The 20130-nt window shown below is 40.2% G+C and overlaps 1 protein-coding gene across 4 annotated transcripts in view; it reads left to right on the top strand.

The window, feature by feature from the left end:
* The window catches only part of Ssbp2 (single stranded DNA binding protein 2), a 257999-nt gene that overhangs the window by 30310 nt on the left and 207559 nt on the right, over positions 1-20130 (top strand). The gene's annotated exons all lie outside the window — the stretch shown is intronic.

The following is a 20130-nucleotide window of genomic DNA, read 5'->3' as shown; positions in this document are numbered from 1 at the left end:
AGGTGGGACTCCAAGAAAATACCCCCCTTCATGTTAACAAGTCCATGATGTTGCTGCTGTACTGGTCTTGTTAATGCAGTCATTTTTAGGAGCGACTGTTCTGCCTCAGACTTCCTGTATTTCTGCTCCTCCAGTCTTTTGCCCCTCTTCTGCAGCGCTCTCTGAACTTAGATACAAGAGCTGTGATACAGATGTATTGCTGGGACTGGGCTCCTCATAGTCACTTGCTTGTGCATTGTGTCCAGTTGTGGTTTTCTGTGGCTTGCTGTAAAGAAAAGCTTCTTTGATGATGACGTGTGATAGTGAATCTTATCTGCGGTATAAGGATAACATTTAGAAGGTAGTGAGGAACTGTGCTGGCTTAGCAAAGTGGCTGTAGTAGATTCTTTTCTCATGTTCACGATCTCATTAACCCATGGGCAATGTCTAGGTTTCCAGTACCTAGGCATACTTTCTTCTCACCCAGGTAGAATGGCTTAGATCAACAAAACAACTGACAGCAAAGGATTGCAAGGTTGTGGAGAAAGAGGAACCCTCATTCACTGTTGGTGGAGATGCAAACTGGTGCAACAACTCTGGAAATCAGTATAGAGAAGCCTTAAAAATCTAACAGTAAATGCACGTGTGACCCAGTTTCACCGCCTCTTGGCATAGGTGTGAAGGAGCACACAGCACTCTCCTCAGATATTTGTTCACCGTGGTCACTGCTGCTCTGTTCACAATTGCCAGAAAATGGGAACAACCTAAATGTCCTTCAGCAGACGAATGGCAGTGTTTTAAAGTTGGTCCATATATATATATACACACACATGTATATATATATACACACACATACAGTGGAATACTGTATAGCTGTAAAGAAAGGAAATACTGGAATTTGTAGGTAAATGGAGGGAACTAGAAAAGATTATATTTAGTGAGGTAACCTAGACCCAGAAAGGCAAATGCCACATCTTATCTCTCACTTGTGGTTCCTAGCTACAGATCCTCAGATGTGAGTATGCAGCATGGAGTAACCACAGAAAACAGGACAGTACAAAAGGACCATTGGTGTGTGTGTGCATGCACGCGCACTGGGGGCTGTAGTGTGTGAGTGTGTGTGTGTGTGTGTGTGTGTGTGTGTGTATGTATGTATGTGCGCTGGAGGCTGGAGTAGGTGTGAGGGGGGATATCAAGATACATATGAGATAAAGTGGGAAATAGGAAAATGGGGGGAGGGAGGGTTCCAACAGAAGGAGGGAAGGAGGCCAGTACAGAGTACAGACAGCACCGAAGTTGTTTGCTAAAGCCTCAAGTAATCGTACTGTTTAATGTTTGCCTAAAATTATACACAATGCATATGAGTATATATTTGTGTATATATACATGTATATGTTTATGTGTGTGTGCAGATGTATAGCTTAGAGATGTTAAGCCACTTGCAGTGATAATTCTCTCCACAAGAATCAGAGACTAACAAAAATCCTAGTACCAGGCATGAGGAACTTTCTTTTGAATGGTTGTTCAGGATAGTTTAAGCTACTCCCTGGACAATATAGACTATTGATATAGCCCTTGGTTGCCTCTCAGGGGTAGGGGTGACCCCCTTTTACTGAAGATGACACACACTTAGGATACAGGACTCAGATGATTGGAGCTGGATCTAACTTGAAAGCCTCCTTGCTGTCTGGCTTCCATGGTACCAGAAAATACTATTCAGGCTACCAAAGGAAAGACGTAATTCAACAGACTTACCTAGTTGTAGCATCTGTGAACCACAGCAGTGACCAGCATGGCAAGATATTTGTAAAGATGCGGGAACTGGCAGTGGCAGCCAATAGTTGATTGTCTGATTGCTTACTGTTAACAGAGCTTGAGGATACAAAGGATTAAACCACAGTTACTTCTGACCTCTGTGCACTGGAGCAAGTAGAGAGGCAAGGAGGTAAATTGTGATGTAGCACATTAATGTTGCAGCAGTGATATTTCATATGCTGGAGAATGACTACAACGTCTGAATGGGAATGACAGGACCTTATTTGTTCTAGAAATCACCTGTAGACACTGAGGTTTGACGGCAGTTTAGGTTGATGCTGGAGAGAGAAACGCATTACTGTGTTGTAGTAATTCCTGTAGGACTGATGAAGATGGCGACCATTTAACCAGGGAGAGATGCAGAACTGATGGGAAAGTGTCTAACAGGGTCAGTCCCGCTCGGGTTGAATTTTCTGTACCTACAGCACATTTAGGCAGAGATGGTAGTTGGTTTTGTTTTAAAAACGATCTGTTTTGTTATATGAGTATTTGTCTGCACATGTGTGTATGTAGCTCATGCCCAGTGACCGTAGTGTTGGGTTTCCCACAGCAGGAGATGGTTTTGAGCTACCATGTGGGTGCATGGAATCAAACCTGGGTTGTGTGGAAGAGTAACCAGTACTTTGTCTCCTGACCTGATAGTTGATTTTACATCCACATGCGCACACACAAACATACTTTTCTAGACACAAGGTACTGTGCTAGTATCAAGGGCCAAACATCAGATCAAGACTGACTTCTATATATTTTCCTTTCTCCTAGGGCACAGAGGTAAAATTGTGAATTATTTTATTAAAATGATTGTGGGATTCCCCTCTGTATGCTATGAATACCACTGGTTAATAAAAAACTACACAGGGCAGAATAGAGATAGGCGGGGAAAACTAAACTGAAGGCTGGGGAGAAAGAAGGTGGACTCAGTGAGACACCATGCAGCCCTGCCAGAGACAAACACTGGACAGAACCTTGCTGGTAAGCCACAACCACATGGTGATACACAATTAATAGAAATGGTTAAATTAAGATGTAAGAGCTAGCCTATAAGAAGTTAGAGCTAATAGGCTAACTAGTGATTTTATTAATATAGTTTCTGTGTGGTTATTTCTGGGCTGAGCAGCTGGGAACAAACAAGTGGCCTCCAACAACAAGTGATACCTGCCTTAGATCCAGAACTCTAGTGTTGTCCACACCAGGGGCCACTGTGTATTTCTAATACAGTAAGTCATGGATGGGCGTTGGCCAAGGAGTCAGAGGAGGGGTGAATGCATTCCTCTTCACAGGGGAAACAGGATGTGCCGTGTCTCCGAGGCCAGAAAGCCAGAGTAGATGTGTGTGAAATGAAGCTGAGTATGTCGGCAAAGATCAGGTTGTGTAGGGCCTCACTAGCAAGGAAAGATTTCAAAATTTATTCTGGAAACAGCAAAAGCCACCATGACATTAGTGTGTGTTTCTTAGCAATCATTGTGACTGTGTGGTAGGGAATGTTTCCAAATGGCACAAATGGACTCTGAGGGGCAAGTTAGAAATCAAGCCTGGTGATGCCGACAGCTTGAACTGGAAGCCAGTGAGGATGGCAGGTGGAAAACTAAAATGGCAAACAAGTGGAACTTGTTACCTGCTGTTTATCAGGGCATCATATTATTATTGGAATGTTTGGGGTGGGAGAGAGGGAAAAGGGGGAAGGGGAAAGAGGGGAAGGGGAGGGGAGAGATGGTTAGATAAACCTCCTAGTTTCCCAACACAGAAGACCTGGGCTCAAGGGAAGGATCCCCAAAGGACAAGCAAAGTGCTTGGCAGACGGGAATGGAAAAGACACAAGTCAGGAAGTGGGAGTTTAAGGAACATGAACTATTTTAATTTCCCTTCAAAGAACAGCTGGGAAATGACTGAGCGACAGTAGGGATAGCGCAATTTAAAGAAATAATTAAAGTTATCAGAATGTTTTTTTTATTGTTAGTGATATAATAGTAATTTTTAAAGTAAAGTGCTATAGAAATTTGCATATTCAGTGTAAATGCTAAGTTTCATTTAAAAGAAATTCTCTTTATATAAGTATGTGCATATATAGTAGAAATATTCAGAGACAATCATAAATAGTTTTATCTGAATGGAACATTTCTTCTTTGTTTCTCTGTATAATTTTCAAATTATATGAAAGTTTATTTTAATAAATAAATAAATGTTATTTTAATTATACCAACATTTTATTTGTATCTTATTTTTTATAAGCACATTGTTTTTAAAATGCTGATCTTCCCTGAGCTGTAGTGGAAAACTTCAGTGTGTATAATCACAATTTTGTGTTTAAGATAAGTCTACCTTCAGTCATCTTAGCTGATTATTTTGGAATTTGTGGTCCTGTTTCCACGTTACATGACTGTATTGTTGATGTAGATTTATTTATTTGCTTATGATTTTTTCGAGACTCCATTGATTTCAGAATGCATGAGCAGAATATAAGAAGTTTGTTCCTTTTCTTTCCTGTTCATAGCTGCACACATTTCTTGCCATCCTGTCTAATACTGCTATACAGACTTTGGCTTGACCACTATTTAATGTTTGCATTATTATGACTGATTGCTATTTATTGCCTTGACATGTATTCTGTAACGGAGTTTTTGTGTTCCATTTTGCTACTGGGATGTACTTGTTAAAAGTGGCTTTGATTTTCTGTAATGTTAATGTTATTTGTTAATAAATATTGTTCTGTTAATTTTATTTCCTTGATGAGGTGGTTCTCATACTCTTCTCCCCCGTTCTCACTATGCTGGTTTCCCTTTTGGCATAGTTGTTACTCAGGTCTCTTTCTTCGTCCTCATCCCCATCGCCCTGCTGATCTCTTTGTCTGTTTCCAGCACTGCTGTGCTGTCTCAGGTCAACCAGTGTATAAGGAATAGCCTGTTTCCGCTGTGCTTTCAGCACGTGGTTGCTTGTCCTTGTGCCTCTTGCTGGAGTTGGCACAGGTGGTAGAACGAGTGGCAGTAAGAGAGAGGAGTCTGTGATGGCCGTTCCTGCATGAGCCTCCAGAATGTCCGCAGTGAGGGACATTTGACGTGTGGATGACATGTGAGGTACAGCCGTGGTAGGTTCCTTGTCAGCTGGTTCTTCTTGCTGCTGGGTGCCTACCGCGAGGGAGTGCTCCCCCTGGCAGCACTCTTAAGTACCTGTTGCTTCTTTGGACTAACACAGTAATTTTTGTTTTTAGCCATCTTTTATTTGCGGGAGGGCTACTGCTTTGTGTTCTTTTACTTAATTTGTGTGTTTATAAGTCTTTTCTTTGATGTTGTAGGAATTTGGTCTGGAATTCTAATTATTTGATCTGTTCAAGTATTAGCCACCTTTTTTTTTAATTGACTATCTCTTATTGGGAGATAGACTGTTTTATTATCTTTTAAGCCATTGTGTAGTAAAACAATTCTCTTGTTATTGGATCTGTTCTTGTTTCAGGGTTGCTTATATTTTTCTCTCGCTTTGAGGATTACTAATGTTAGATTTTAGAAATGCTCTTCTTTGTGTCTGTTTCTTTTAAGTTACAGCATTGATTTGCTGACTGTGGCCTTGCCTTTCCTCTTCCTGTCTGCTCTTTACTGTGTGGTGATCCTTCTTCACTTATGTGTGCCAACGGACCCTGCGAAGTTGACGAGTAGTTGGGCATCTTGGATGAGGGTTGCATACCTGGAGGGAGTTTTCAGTTCGACCATAGGGTAATGTGGAGGGCTGTTTTAGGAGAGCCTGTGGTGTGTGTATCTTTAGATCTTTTATTTTTGACTGTTCAGATATCCTGGAAGTTTCTAGAGTGTAGGACTGACCCTCAGTACTGTGGTCTCCAAATTTGGGCAGAAACACAACTTTCCCTTGACTTTCGTTCTTGGTGTATCATGTCCTTGCCTCTGTTGTTCACTGTCGGTCATTGAAAGTCTCCAGAGAAAGCTGTCTTCCACTGGGCCGGGACAGGGTGCCACTTGTCTTCAGAGAAAGCCTGCTGTGTTCCACTGGGATGGGACAGGGTGCCACTTGTCTGGGGCAAATCATGCGCAGAGGAAGGGACTGGGAATCCAACAGTTTTTAATTTAATTTAATTTGGTAGCTCTTCTGCTTCTACCCCTTTCTCTTGCTCCTGAAGTCACCCGATGTTGTTGCTTTTGTGGTTTGCAATTCTGTCACATAAATTTAACCCCATTTTTCCTCAGACTTCATGAGAATTCAGATTTCTTGGCCCTGAAAAGTGATTTATGCACTTTTATTACTACGAGGCTTCATCTTGTGGACTCATTCTTGTGTTTATAATGGAAAGAAATCTCTTCGTGTCACTTGGGGACATACTGCAACTGTAATTGTGACGTCAGTCCACCCTGTTTAACCAGAAATCTGTTAGATGACAAACATGACCTTTGTCAGTTAGCAATAAAACCATATTGCTAATTGACAGCTCTTTTGTTAGATCTTATGAATATTGTACTTATGCATAAACTCTGCTTTAACTTAAATGCCTTACTACTTATTTTCATCTTCACTTCTGATATTATACCCGAGGAGCTGGTGTTAAGAGAGAGGAGGGCTGGTGAAGACAGCACCGGCCTGCAGCAGTGCCCGCAGACGTCACACAAAGGGTGTGTGACAGCACCGGACACGAATTTTCCTCACACATATTTGCTCCTTTGAGCATCAGGCAAGCTTGTAAAATGGAGTCCTCTTTCCCTCCTTTACTGAGGAGGAAACCAGGGTCTAGAAATACTACGTACTCCACCCAAGCCAGTGCAGCTCAGCAGGAAGCAGGACGTGCAAGAGTAAGCACGTCATAGCCTGGCTGCGGGGCTCGCAGTGTCACAGAACTGTGTGCACCCTGCATCCCTGTGCTGCTGGGATGCTTGCTTGTGGTGCTGATGAAAATCTTTTCATTTTCTCCTGTGGTATAGCCTGATCGGCTTTATTGGCCTATTATCACTTATTTCTTTAGACATTATTTATCATATAATCTACAAGCTTTAAAATGTAACTTTTGTAACTTTCTTTTTCTTGATTGATAGTAAGGAGAGGTTGTTGCCTCAGACTATTCTGGCATATCCTGAAAGGCTCTTGTCTGCTTATCAGTGGATACATTTCTATGAGCCTCTGTAGCTGAGCTGTCTAGACTCAGGGTTTCCTGCTTTCCAGTGATACCGTTGAGCATATGGTAGCACTCTGGCAAATGGTGAGCTCTAGAAAAATGTTTCTTTTTCAGATACAATCAAATACTAGTTATTCCGAAGGGGAATGACTCATATTTTGGTATATTTATAATAAGTATTTAATTCAGAACTTACTCAATAATTAGCTGTTTAGTCTTTGAATACATAACATCCCTTTGATTTTGTTCTGAGGAAGAAACTCTTTAAGACAGGTACCTTATTAGTTCATATCCTGCATTAAGACATAAATAAATGATCAGCTTTGTAGAATGTACCTCAATTCACTCGGTATCATTTTAACTACTTCAATTTATGCCTGAAAAGGATCAGATTTGTCATTTTATTGTTATTAAATTTGAACATATTGAATATAGCTATACCCATTAATATACATGTATAATGATATATCTTGAATCTATACATTTACTTGCCTTGTTCAACAAATAAAAATTATTATGCTATTAAGGCAATTGCATGTTTGTTTTTAATGGATCTAGAATTAGATTTAAAAACATTTTTTGCAGATTTCTTTTAAAGAATTCTTACTATTTTGAATCATAAGTGCAGTTTTCTTGTCTCTAAGCCCTTAAAAAAATGTTTCCTGTGTTGAAACAGAGTCCTTTGACTTGTAGATTCCAGCTTCTCTAGAAGGAGAGGGAGTGCTGCGGAGGGTGCCCTCTGCTTGAGCCCATCTTCTGTAGGCTGGCGCTGGCTTCTGTGGTGGGCGGTGATGTAGTGCCTCACACCCCCAGTAAGACTCAGATGTCCTATAGTTCATGCCTTCTCGTTATACCCTTATCAGCTCTTCATATAACTTTGGCTTCTAAAAAATGATGTAGAAGTGTAGACACTATAATTCCACAAAAAATGTGACTAACTTTCATGACCATTTAAGTCCTTTATCATGTCATTTACAACGTCCATCATACTCTGTCCACTGTTAGTAAAGATCGTAATGATGGAAGTGTTAGTCCATATTGTGAAATTCGCTGATTGGCTTCACCACAGGCTTGTTCAAGTTAGTGTTGGGCAATAGAAAGTGCCGCCTTTGTGGAGAAGCCCTGCTTCCCTCCCAGGCTGTGCCGTTACTTAATTTTATCCTTCACGTCCTATTATAATTGGCAGTGGTTCTTGTTCTATCACATAACCTTTCCGTTCATGGCCACTGGGCCAAGTAGAGTTTTATCAACAGTGTTTGCCATTTGAACTCTTTTAATAGAGCTCACTCTCTTGAGTTTTTTTCTTTTATTTTAATAAGCAGTGAGGTAAAGGTAAGACACCTTAAGAACCGTCTCTACTTGGAATTAGAATTGTCAGTGCAAAATTAAAAGCATAACCCAAAAGTATTAGTAAGAATTGGTGCCTGTTCATTTTCCTTCTGCTGATGAATCTTTAATTTTTAAAATTAAAATATTGAATTGAGGGAACTACATCCCAGACAAAGTGACTCCTAAATTGCTTGTGAAAGAGTAATTCTCTTTAGTGTTACACATCTGACTGTGATTGATGGCCTTTGTAAATTTCTTTCCATTGGATTTTTAAAAATTATTTTTTAAAATTAAAATTTGGAAGAAATTGTAATCTAAAAGTGGATTTGCTTTAAAATTGAAAATATGGAAAATGTGTTAATTTTTTAGAGCTCCACCGTCTGCACATGCGTACAAAGACACCAGAGAGCATACATTTGAGAAAAGATTCTCAGAGAGGGGTGAAGCATTTCTTTCTTGATTTTGTTTTGGGATAAGAAAAAAATAACTATGAAGCTTTTACTGTAGTTCCTTCTTGATGCAAAGAGGTGATAAAATACAAGTTTAAAAAAAACCAAAACAAACAAATTGGCTGAAGAGAAGGCTCATTGGTTAAGCTCATTGGCTGCTCTTCCAGAGGACACAGGTTTAATTCCTAGCACTCACATGGCAGCTCACAGCTATCAGTCACCCCTGTTCTTGGGTATCTGATACCCTCACACAGACATATATGCAGGAAAAACACTTATGTACATAAAATAAAAGTAAATAAATTGTTTAAAAAAACAACAGATGTTGTTAGAGAGATCACTAGGTGGTTAAGAGAATTTATTGCTCTTGCAGATGACCCAAGTTTGGTTCCCAGTACCCACATGGTGAATCACAATCATTCATGACTACATTTGCAGGGATCCAGTGCCCTCTTCTGACTCCTGGGTGCCAGGCAAGCACGTAGTGTCATGTAAACATTGCAGGCAGAGCACCCAAACTCAATACAATAAATAAATCAAAAATAAAGGAAATAACTTGTTTGCAGAGATGTCTCAGTGGCTAGCTGAAGAGCACATGCTGCTCTTGCAGAGGACCTGGGTTCAGTTCCCAGAACCCACTGGCTGCTTGGCAATGCCTTTTGCTTTTGCAGGGCCCTTCATGCATATTAATCTTTACGGGGAGGTAAATGATGTACAGGGAAGAAATCCCAGGGAAATCTGTACAGAACTCGGAAGATTAAAACCTCAAATTGTGACTTTTGAAATTTTAGTTAAGTGCTATTTTGTATGTACTTTACAGCCACTTTTCCAGTGGTCTGTAATTGAATTATTGTTTTAGTTTGTTATGATGGCTGCAGCAAATTTCCACAAAAGAGCTAGCTTAAATAACAGATACTGTGTGTCTCAGAGACCTGGAAGCTTAAAGTGTGAGGATTTGTCTGAATGGTTCCTTTTGAGGGCCCTGAGGGAAGGTTTTCTTTTTTTCTTTTTCTTTTTTTAAATTTATTTATTTATTAAGGATTTCTGCCTCCTCCCCGCCACCGCCTCCCATTTCCCTCCCCCTCCCCCATCAAGTCCCTCTCCCTCCTCAGCTGGAAGAGCAATCAGGGTTCCCTGACCTGTGGGAAGTCCAAGGACCTCCCACCTCCATCCAGGTTTAGTAAGGTGAGCATCCAAACTGCCTAGGCTCACCCAAAGCCAGTATGTGCAGTAGGATCAAAAACCCAGTGCCATTGTTCTTGAGTTCTCAGTAGTCCTCATTGTCCGCTATGTAAGTCCAGTTTTATCCCATGCTTTTTCAGACCCAGGCCAGCTGGCCTTGGTGAATTCTCGATAGAACATCCCCATTGTCTCAGTGTGTGGGTGCACCCCTCGCGGTCCTGAGTTCCTTGCTCATGCTCCCTCTCCTTCTGCTCCTGATTTGGACCTTGAGATTTCTGTCCGGTGCTCCAATGTGGGTCTCTGTCTCTGTCTCCTTTCAAGGCCTGATGAAGGTTAATATTCAGGAGGATGCCTATATGTTTGTCTTTGGATTCACCTTCTTGTTTAGCTTCTCTAGGATCGCGAATTATAAGCTCAATGTGAGGGAAGGTTTTCTTTCCCCCAGGCCTCTCACTATGCCTGGTGCCTGACCGCCTACTCCTCACCTCATACGGCCTCACGGTCTTCCCTTTAAATGTCCTTGTTCAGGTTTTCTCCTTAAAACAGCACCAATTACACTTTGTTATGTGCCTAACTGGATAGTTGTACGTAAACTTGACACAGGCTAGAGTCATCTGAGAGGAGGGAGGGAGCCTCGATTGAGAAAATGCTTCCATACTATAGGGCTGCAGGCAAGCCTGTAGGGCACTTTCTTAATTAGTGTTTGAGGGAAGAGGGCCCAGCCCATTGTGGGTGGTTCCACTCCTGGGTGCAAGTCAGGAGGAGCAAGCTACTAAGTGGTACCTCTCTATGTCCTCTGCATTAGCTCCTGTCTACAGGTTCCTACCCTGTGTGAGTTCCTGCCCCCATTGCTTTTGATGAAGAACTTATATGGACTTAAGTAAAATAACACATTCCTCCCCAATTGCTTTGGTCATGGTGTTTCATCACAGCAATAGTGATGAACAACCCTAAGACTGGCACCAAATGGGATTCTAGTATTGGCCAGTTTTAACTAATATCCTTACCCATTCTATTCCAAGCACAGCCCTAATCCAAACAGAATTTCAAATTAAAATTTCTAAGATGCTGTGGCCTAGGACTCTGAAAGTTCATGTGTCTTTTATGCTGGGGAGAATGCAGTGTAACCAGTCACATTCATCTTCAAGAAAAGGAAGACTCACTAAAGATGGGGCTTTTTTCCCCCAAGAACTTAGTCAAAACTCCTTCTTGATTCTTACTTTTCTTACTTGATCTGTTACTTTTCAGAGAAAACTCATTTCATTATAGAGGAATTTTCCCCCTTCCCCTCCCACCTTTCCCCCTCCCTCTTACCTCCTCCCTCCTTTCTTTCTGTCTTTTTTTTTTAATAAACATTTATGTTCTAGGCCTTAGGGTCAAAGAGTTATCCAATGATTACTTGTAGAAATATCTATTTATGATCTTACATAATATATATAATATACAATATAATAATATACAATTAAATGAACTTAGCTCTTCTCTTTAAAATTAGCCTGTGTCGTTTCATATTGCAGCAGTTCTCCTGAGCATTGTAAGTGGCTGCTCCCCTGGAGGCTTCATCAGAGGACGGCAGAGTCTCTGAAGGAAAGTCTGGTTCGTCAGACAACAGAGCAGCTGTTTTGTTAAATGAATGGGGGTGTTTTCTTAATAGCGAGACCCCGAGGGAAGGCACAAGGAACTTACTGCTGGTACTTAGATAAAACACCAGAAACTAGAATCCCTCCTTGCTGCCCAGCTGCCATAAAGAAAGGGGCAACTTACATGGTGCAGAGTCTGCCCATAGCAGTTACGTCGCAGTATACATGTGTTATATAATGCCGGGGTGGGACAGTGACTCACCTTGAAGATGATTTTAATTTTGGGATCATGCAGAATTTGTGGCTACACATTATTTGTTTCTTTTGTACTTATTTAAGTCCAAAATTGAACCCAGGAATTTTGGCATAATACTTTCCTTTTAACACAAGATAAATAACACAAGATTGTATTGAAACCCTAGGAATCTTGTGCTCATCCAGGCCATGGCTCATTGAGTAACTTTAAACAAACCTCAACTTCCCAGGCTTTGTGAACTTGTGTTCACCATGTTGGTGGCGTTGCACAACAGTTCAGCAGTGGAATCTAAACATTTTGTAGAATAATATTCCTCTCTAGATAAGGATTAAAAAAGGAACTAAGTTCTTCACTCTTAGAGATCTTTAGGAAGATAGAGAACTGGTATATGTGACTAGTTAGTTACAACACCTTGCATTCTGTGAATGATACGGAAGTAAGTATCTGTAAGGTTAGGTCATTCCAAACAGTGCTCAGGGTAGGGTTGAACTAATGCTGAGGAGCTGTGCTGGCTGTACGTAGGTGAGTGGGAAGGAGAAGGCACCGAGGAACATCTGTTTGTTTATAGGAGGCAAGGGTGTTTCTGAATGGCAGCACAGTCATTAAGGGTGTCAGCTCTCGTTCACATAAAAATGTTCTGCTTTTAAGTTTTACTTGACACCTATGTTTATAGTCAAGTAATCTTATATTTCATTTTGCGTTTGCAATAGAAAATTCAGGAATAAACAAGGGCAGCTTTAAAATAGACTTAGACAAATGTGTATGGGGTAGAGGTTAAAAACAGCTTTTGCATAATTAATAATTAACTGATGTTTAATTAAGTTTATGGTTTCTAAATCTGAAAGCATATATTTATTTTAAGTACACTTTAGGTTTTCGCACTTGAAAAGATCAGTTGTTTTATGTCAGTTATTTCTTTAAACATTTAGAACAAAATATCTTAAAATGTGCTGATATATCAATATAAATTACTGAATGATAAAAAGCATTAAGTATACTCCTCAGATTTTTATATTTCCTATGGAATCAAACACAAGGGTGTCCATATACATGATGTGTTCATCTCTCTCTCACATGCACAGACACACATGTACTCATTGCTGGCTACTATAATGGGTAGGTAAAGAGCTGAGGAAACTAATTAATTAATATTTTAATTTCTATGTATGTGTATGTGACACACATAGGCACATATGCCTCTCTTTAATCTATTTTGTATAGTTTAAATAAGAGTTTTCCAAGATAGATGCTACAAAATACATAGACACACATACAGATGTACATATCTCTATAGCCAAATACATTTGGAAATGTGGCATATTATGTTTATGTCAAAGTCCCCTAATATATAGTTCATTAGATTCTGAGGAAGGAAACTAATTTGCACTTAGTCTAGCATTTTCAAATGTGAATAAGAAATGTTGTATAAAACTGTGTGTGTGCACACATCTGCTTTAGTGTGTTTAGAAACATGGAAAATAGTGGCTTTCCATGTGATCAAATGGTAAAACTGATGTTAGCAGTGCAGCATGAAATGAAGAGATGGCTTTTGAGGCCATTTTCATAATCCTCTGTAGAGGAGCAATAAGTCTATATGTGTGCCACATGGCCTGCTTGAGAGCCTGGTGCCACAGTGCCAGTGCTCTAGTGGACAGCTCTGCTTCTGTCTGCCCTGGGTGTCGGCCTGGCCTGTTGCCTGGCTTGTGCATTCCCTTGCTGATTCTGCTCAGTTTCTCCAACCTCTGCTTGTTTCCGTGCCCAAAGAACTAAAGATCTGGAAAGCTTAGTCTAGAAACTCAGCATTTGTTCGCTTTAGACATTAAATTGTCCAGTTTTGTTTGGTGTATTGATTATACAAGAAAGTGCAATGAGGGCACATGTTATTTGGCATCAAATTCTGCATCTTGAATTATAAAGAAAACATTTAAAATCAAGTAGAAAACTTGGCTTCCCTTTGGCTTTTCTCTTTTAAGATAAATCACAAGGAACCCAAATCCAGTGTTATCTGTTAGTAGAAAAACAAACTCAGTGACTTGTTGTTTAAGCACTAACTGGAAGAGACTTGAATTTGAACAGTTGTATTTAAAATGTGTTTTGACTTTTCTCTCTAGAAGGGACTACTGTATTTCCCCTTAGGCCTTCCCTGATGGTGTACTGTGTTCACTGGTCCTCCAGAACCATCACACAGCTGCTAAATTTCCTGTCTCTTTGATAGCGTTAAGATTATGGCTCAGTGTGCTGGAGGCTTCTTTTGGTTGCTGGTGTTACATGCATGTTCTCCCATGATGCCGTATGTTTTGTTTAGCACTTAGCATCTTCAAAATAACCCATGTGTTCCAAAAGCTCACTTTAAATTTGAGTTTTAAATTCTGTTATTTAATTAATTAGAAGATATGTCAACACTGACAGTTTTATAATTTAGTAGGCAAACTGCCTTACCATTTAATCCTTAATTAAATATTGAACCACTTTAACAAAGTTGCCCTCACATAAAGAATACTGAATAAGATATGTACAAAAAAGGAATGAAGAGAAAGGAAAGGAAAAAAAATCCCTCATTAAAATGACCAGCTTTTCTTTTGTAGTAAATCGTGGGGAGTGCGACAGTGACAGAGTTACTGGAGTTTGGGTGCGTTAAGGTTCAGCCACTGTGAGAATTCAAAGTTCTTTTACTGCCCAGTAGTTCAATATAAGACTTTCATGGCAACTTGGAATAGGTCACAGATCTTAGCTGACTAAACGGTATGAAGCTATTTTGTCGCTGTTCAATGGGATATAGTGGAAAAGTTGCAATAATAAATTCTGTTTTTTATCCCCATATAATAAAATGACAGAAAGCTGTTATGACCCAGTTTGAGTTGGCATTAGAGTTGTCTGACACAGGGACACTGGATTTTGGGATGAAATCCTGGCAGAGAAGTTATTCTCAGATGTGTGGATGAAAGTGTAAACTGGCAAGCTTAGATTCAAGACAGTAGCATCCCTATCTCCCCGATCATATCACATCGGGTTTACACACTTGGCTTTAGATGCCTGTTTGATAGCATCCATTGTGCAGCTTCTCTTGCCATGCATCTAAGCTCGTGTATAAATGGGTTGAGCAGTAGGAAGATGTGTTGATAGCGTTGTTCCTCTCCTATATAATACAAATCCTGTTTGTTATTAAAATTAATGGTATTGATATCTTTTAGTATGCCTTTAACAGGATTGATATCTTTTAGTATGGCTATTAGTTTCTTATAACTTTGTTTCTAATTTTCCTGATTAATGATACTTAAATTCAAAATTTAACTTCCAGTGAACAATGTATTTTTTTTTCAAAGTTTTAATTAATTGCTATGTAAATTGTTTTCCCAAAATGTTTCTGAGATCAGCTAGGTTGATGGAATGAGACTAACTTCACATTGGCTTTGTAGCTCGTGCTGGCCTTGAACTCATAACCCTTCTACTATAGCCTCCCTAGTGCTGGGATCACGGGCATATGCCACCATGCCCTGATGGGCTTGTTTTGATATTACTAAAGTAAAAGTAATAGTCTAGTCCAAAGGTTTAACTTAATTTGAGACACAAAGTACAGTTAGATTGGCCTTTTGTGTTACTGGGTTTTACGTAAAACCTTCTTCCTGGATTTTTATTCTGGGAAATATATTTGCTGAAAATATTTCTTTGGCTTTTTGTCTGCCTACATGTACTCGGTTGGACAAGTTGATGGTGGTGGGGAAGCCATGTTGTGCACGAACTCTGAAACCCTGGACCAAGACATCCCAGGGCCTGTATCAGACCAAGATGTAGGGCTGAATTTTCTTTCTTTTATTTATGCATGGAATATACTGCCCATGTCATTGTAAGGCAACAGGTGAAGGTCTGATTGGAATCAGTCAGGCCCATTTTATTTACTACCATGCTGTTTCTCACTTGTTCTGCGTTAGAAACCCGAAGGCTTTCATAGCCTGAGGGATTACGTTTCTGACTTTTTCAGTTCTGGTTGAGCTGCTTTGATAATGTGGTCAAGCTTATCTACTTATTAGCTGTCCAGTATGTCCAGTATTATATATTTTCTATAATAGGGTTGCTCATTTAACCACAATGTGCCAGGTGTTAGGATATGTAATTCTCACAACTCCAAAGGGTAGCTTTCACAGATAAGAGATGGTCTCGATGCAATCTAAATCTTTAATTATATGTATGGTATATCATTTGTTATAATTCTTTCTATGGAATCATCTGCAATTTTTTTTTTGTAAATTTGAAGACTTTTGGCCACTTTATTCTTTTAAAAAGCATTTTAAATGTTTTTATTCTTTGAGAATTTCAATTTTGACCGAATTTGAGAATTTTGATCACATTCACCCCTCCCCCAACTCTTCCAAATCCTCCCCTCCTCCATTCATGCTCATTCAGTCTCTTTTCCCACTTCCTTCCCCTCTTCCCCACCCTCCTTACTCTCTAGCTCTCTCCACCATTGAGTTCAGGTGTTGGCTGACTACTTCTGGGTCTGTCCTGGAATATGGCTTTCGAAAGGCTCTTAGTGCTAGTTAACCCTCCCCATAGGAATACTCTACCCTGCCTTCCCATCTCTCACTCTCTTTTATCCTGTTCCATTTAGAATATTCTACTTCCCCTTCCTTGAAAGATTTCCTCCCCCCTTTACTAGTTACATAACCTCATGGAAACACACATCCAAATGTGACAGAAAATATGTTTTTGTGGATCTGGGTTGCCTCACTCAGGAAGACTGTTGATTCCAGTTCTAAACATTTACCTACAAATATTATAGTTATATTTTTTAGCAATTTAATAATATTCCATTGTATAAATGTACCACATTTTCATCGATGCGCCCATAGGCTGTGTCCGTTTCCTAGGTATTTTGAAGACAGCAGCAATGTCGTGGAGAGATAGCTTGTAGTAAGATGTTGAGTCTTGGATATATGCCTCAGAGTGCTGTGACTGGGCTTTTTGAGGCCCCTCCACACTGAATTTCTTAAGTGGTTGTTCTCATTTAAACATTTTAATGGTATTTGTTTATTAAAGTGCATGCATGTGTGCTTGGATACCCAGATGTGCATCAGCTGCAAGCAGGAGCCCTTAGCAGCCAGAGGGAGCATAGATAGTATCCTTTGGAGCTGGACTTAGGGGTTCTGTGAGGGTGCTGGGAGTTGGAGCCCTGCCCTCTGCAACTGGTTTTCATGGCCAGCCATCTTTGCAGACCCCATTCAGTTGTCTCTTAAAACTTCCAGTTAGGATGAGGAAGGGAGATGTTAACAGTGATGAGGGAAACCTGCTTATTTTCATCTTGTCAAAGTTGTACTGGTCCCATTTCACTCATTGACACATTCTACCTTTTAAACTCACACGTAGTACTCTTGAATTTTTTTTTTTGTGTGTGTATTTTGTCTAAGAAGTTGAACCAGTTCGACAGGGAGGGATCCTTGCACTGCCTTCCACTGCCTTCCAGGCCTGTGAGTCCTCACAAAAGTAGAGACTGCTGAGCCTGGAAGGTGTTGGAGTAAATGTCACTCTCAGAGCAAAAGTAGCAGGTAGTATCATCTGAACCGGGAGCCTGGGCAATTTTTTTTAATTGCTTTTTTATGTGAGAATTGAAGAATGGCTGTTCAAAGTTACTCAATTTTTCCAGTCGTGATGACTCTGTCTTCCATTACACTCAGTAATTGTTCATTTGGACTGTTGGCACTAATCTCAATTTTTTCTCATATTAGTACTTTATATAGTCCTGATAAGGTCCTTGTAGTCAAGGTCAGGTGTTTTGTTAGTTTAACTCGCTAAACCAGTGGGCACTGAGGCGTAGTAGGCAGCGTGATTCCTGTGCTCAGAGGTAGACTTTCCTATGGTGTGCCCATGCTCCCAATTTACTCAGGAGATCTTCTCTTTTTCTACTTCCCATGTAGATTCCATGTATGTTTCTTTTAAGGTCCTCATTGTTGTCTAGGTTTTCTGGGATTGTGATTTGTAGGCTGGTTTTCTTTGCTTTATGTTTAAAATCCAATTATGAGAGAGTACATATGATAATTGTCTTTCTGGGTCTGGGTTACCTCACTCAACATGATGTTTTCTAGCTCTATTTATTTGCCTGCAAATTTCAAGATGTCATTTTTTTTCAGCTATGTAGTACTCCATTGTGTAAATGTACCACATTTTCCTTATCCATTCTTTGGTTGAGGGGCATTTAGGTTGTTTTCCAGGTTCTGGCTCTGACAAACAATACTGCTTTGATCTCCAAAATATACAAAGAACTCAGGAAATTTGTCATCAAAAGAATGAGTAATCCAATAAAAAATGGAGTACAGACCTAAACAGAGAACTCTCAACAGAGGAATCTAAAATAGCTGAAAGACACTTAAGGAAATGTTCAACATCCTTGGTCATCAGAGAAATGCATATCTCAAAACAACTCGGAGATTCCATCTTACACCTGTAAGAATGGCCAAGATCAAACACACTGATGACAACTTATGCTGGGGAGATTGTGGTGTAAAGGGAACACTCCTGCATTGCTGGTGGGAATGCAAATTGGTACAGCTTCTTTGGATATCAGAGTGGCAATTTCTCAGAAAATTAGCAAACAACCTTCAAGACCCAGCAATACCTCTTTTGGGTATATACCCAAAGGATGTTCAAGCACACCACAAGGACATGTCTGATTATTTTTAATGACCACTTACATTTTCTAGTGATTTAATATTTGTGAAGGTGTGTTAAAAATAAGCTGATTACAAAAATTAATTGGGATAATAAAACACAGTGTAAAGACTAATTCTACAAAAATGTTTAATTTTTTATTGAAAATTAATTTTTTACACTAAATATTCTAATCATGGTTTTCCCTTCTCCCAATTGCTCCAAGATCTTCCCCACCTTCTTACCCACCCAAATCCACATCTTTTCTTTCTCTCTTTAGAAAACCAACAGGCAAACAAAGCGAACAAACCCAGAAAATAAAGAAAAAGCACATGAAACACACACACACACACACACACACATGCATACGCCCACAGACATGCACGCACTTCACACGTGCATAGCCTATAAAGACATAAAATTGAAAGTCATAACCATAATATACAAGCAAAAGACCACTAAGATAAAAAAGGGGAAGGAAGGAAGGAAAAGCAGACAGACCAAAGTAATATAAAGCAAAAAAAAATCTATAAAAACACTGCTGAGTTCATTTTGTGTTGATTGTCACTGGTCTTAGGGCCGACCTTTGAGTGTGGTTAAAACATACTGTGGAGCTTTGTTGGAGAAAGTTAAGTTTTCTTTTGCAAGTGGCTGTCAGTTGGAGATAGCTTCTTGGTTATGGATGGCAGTGAGCACATGTCCACTTTCCCCTCTCAGCACTGGGGCCCTGTCTGACTTGGACCTTGCTGATGCAGTGCAGTGCATGCTGGTGAATTCATGGAGTCAATCCCGTTCCATCTGAAAGACAGTTTTCTTGGTGTGATCCTCCATCACCCTGCCTCCTGTTCTGCAAAGCTCCCTGATCCCCGAGGAGGAGTTGATGATGACATCCTGTTCAGGACTGACTGTTCCAAAGTCTCTAGTTCTCTGTTAGTTCCCATATACTGCAAGAGGGAGCCTTCCTTATGATGGCTAAGCAAGACTTACCTGTGCATATAACAGAATGTTGTCAGGAGTCATTTCATTGCAATGCTCCTTTGTTTCCCTCTAGGCCTATGGCCTACCTAGTCCAGGCTCTTGGCCACCTGAGCAGGGTCAGGCATGGGTTCCATCTGTGGAATGGGTTTTGCATTCAATCACATAGTGGTTAATTCTCATATAACATTTGCGCCACTGTTGCACTAGCATACCATGCAGGCAGGTCTCCATTGTAGATCCCAAGGTTTGTTGCTGGGCTGGTGGTGGCTTTTCTCCCTGGTAGCATGGAGAGTATCTTCCAATACTATGAACACTAGTCAGTAGGGGTGAAGGCCCCAGCTAGGGTCCAGCTCAACTTCTCTGTGTTCAGTGAGGTATCTGTGTTATCCTTGAGAATAGGCTAACCGATAGCCTTGGCGATACCCTGAGTTGTTTGGGAGTTTCTATGGCTCCTTTCTCCCTTTTGGTCAACAACTTGTTTAGAAGTAACCCATTCCTGTCACTGATTTGGGATTCCACTCTGTATGCTGTGAATACCATTGGTTAATAAAGAAACTGCCTTGGCCTGATAGGGTAGAACAGAGCTAGGCAGGGAAAACTAAACTGAATGCTGGGAGCAAGGAGTTGTAGGCAGGGAGAAGCCATGTAGCCCCTGCTAGAGACAGAAGCTTGAACTATAGCCGGTAAGCCACAGTCCATGTGGTGATACACAGATTAATAAAAATGGGTTAAATTAATATGTAAGAGTTAGCCAATAAGAAGCTAGAGCTAATGGGCCAAGCAGTGATTTAATTAATACAGTTTCTGTGTGATTAT

Source organism: Microtus ochrogaster, chromosome 19 (assembly GCF_000317375.1).
Source record: "Microtus ochrogaster isolate Prairie Vole_2 chromosome 19, MicOch1.0, whole genome shotgun sequence".
Classification (NCBI taxonomy): Eukaryota; Metazoa; Chordata; class Mammalia; order Rodentia; family Cricetidae; genus Microtus; species Microtus ochrogaster.
This window is presented reverse-complemented; position numbering and strand designations above follow the sequence as displayed.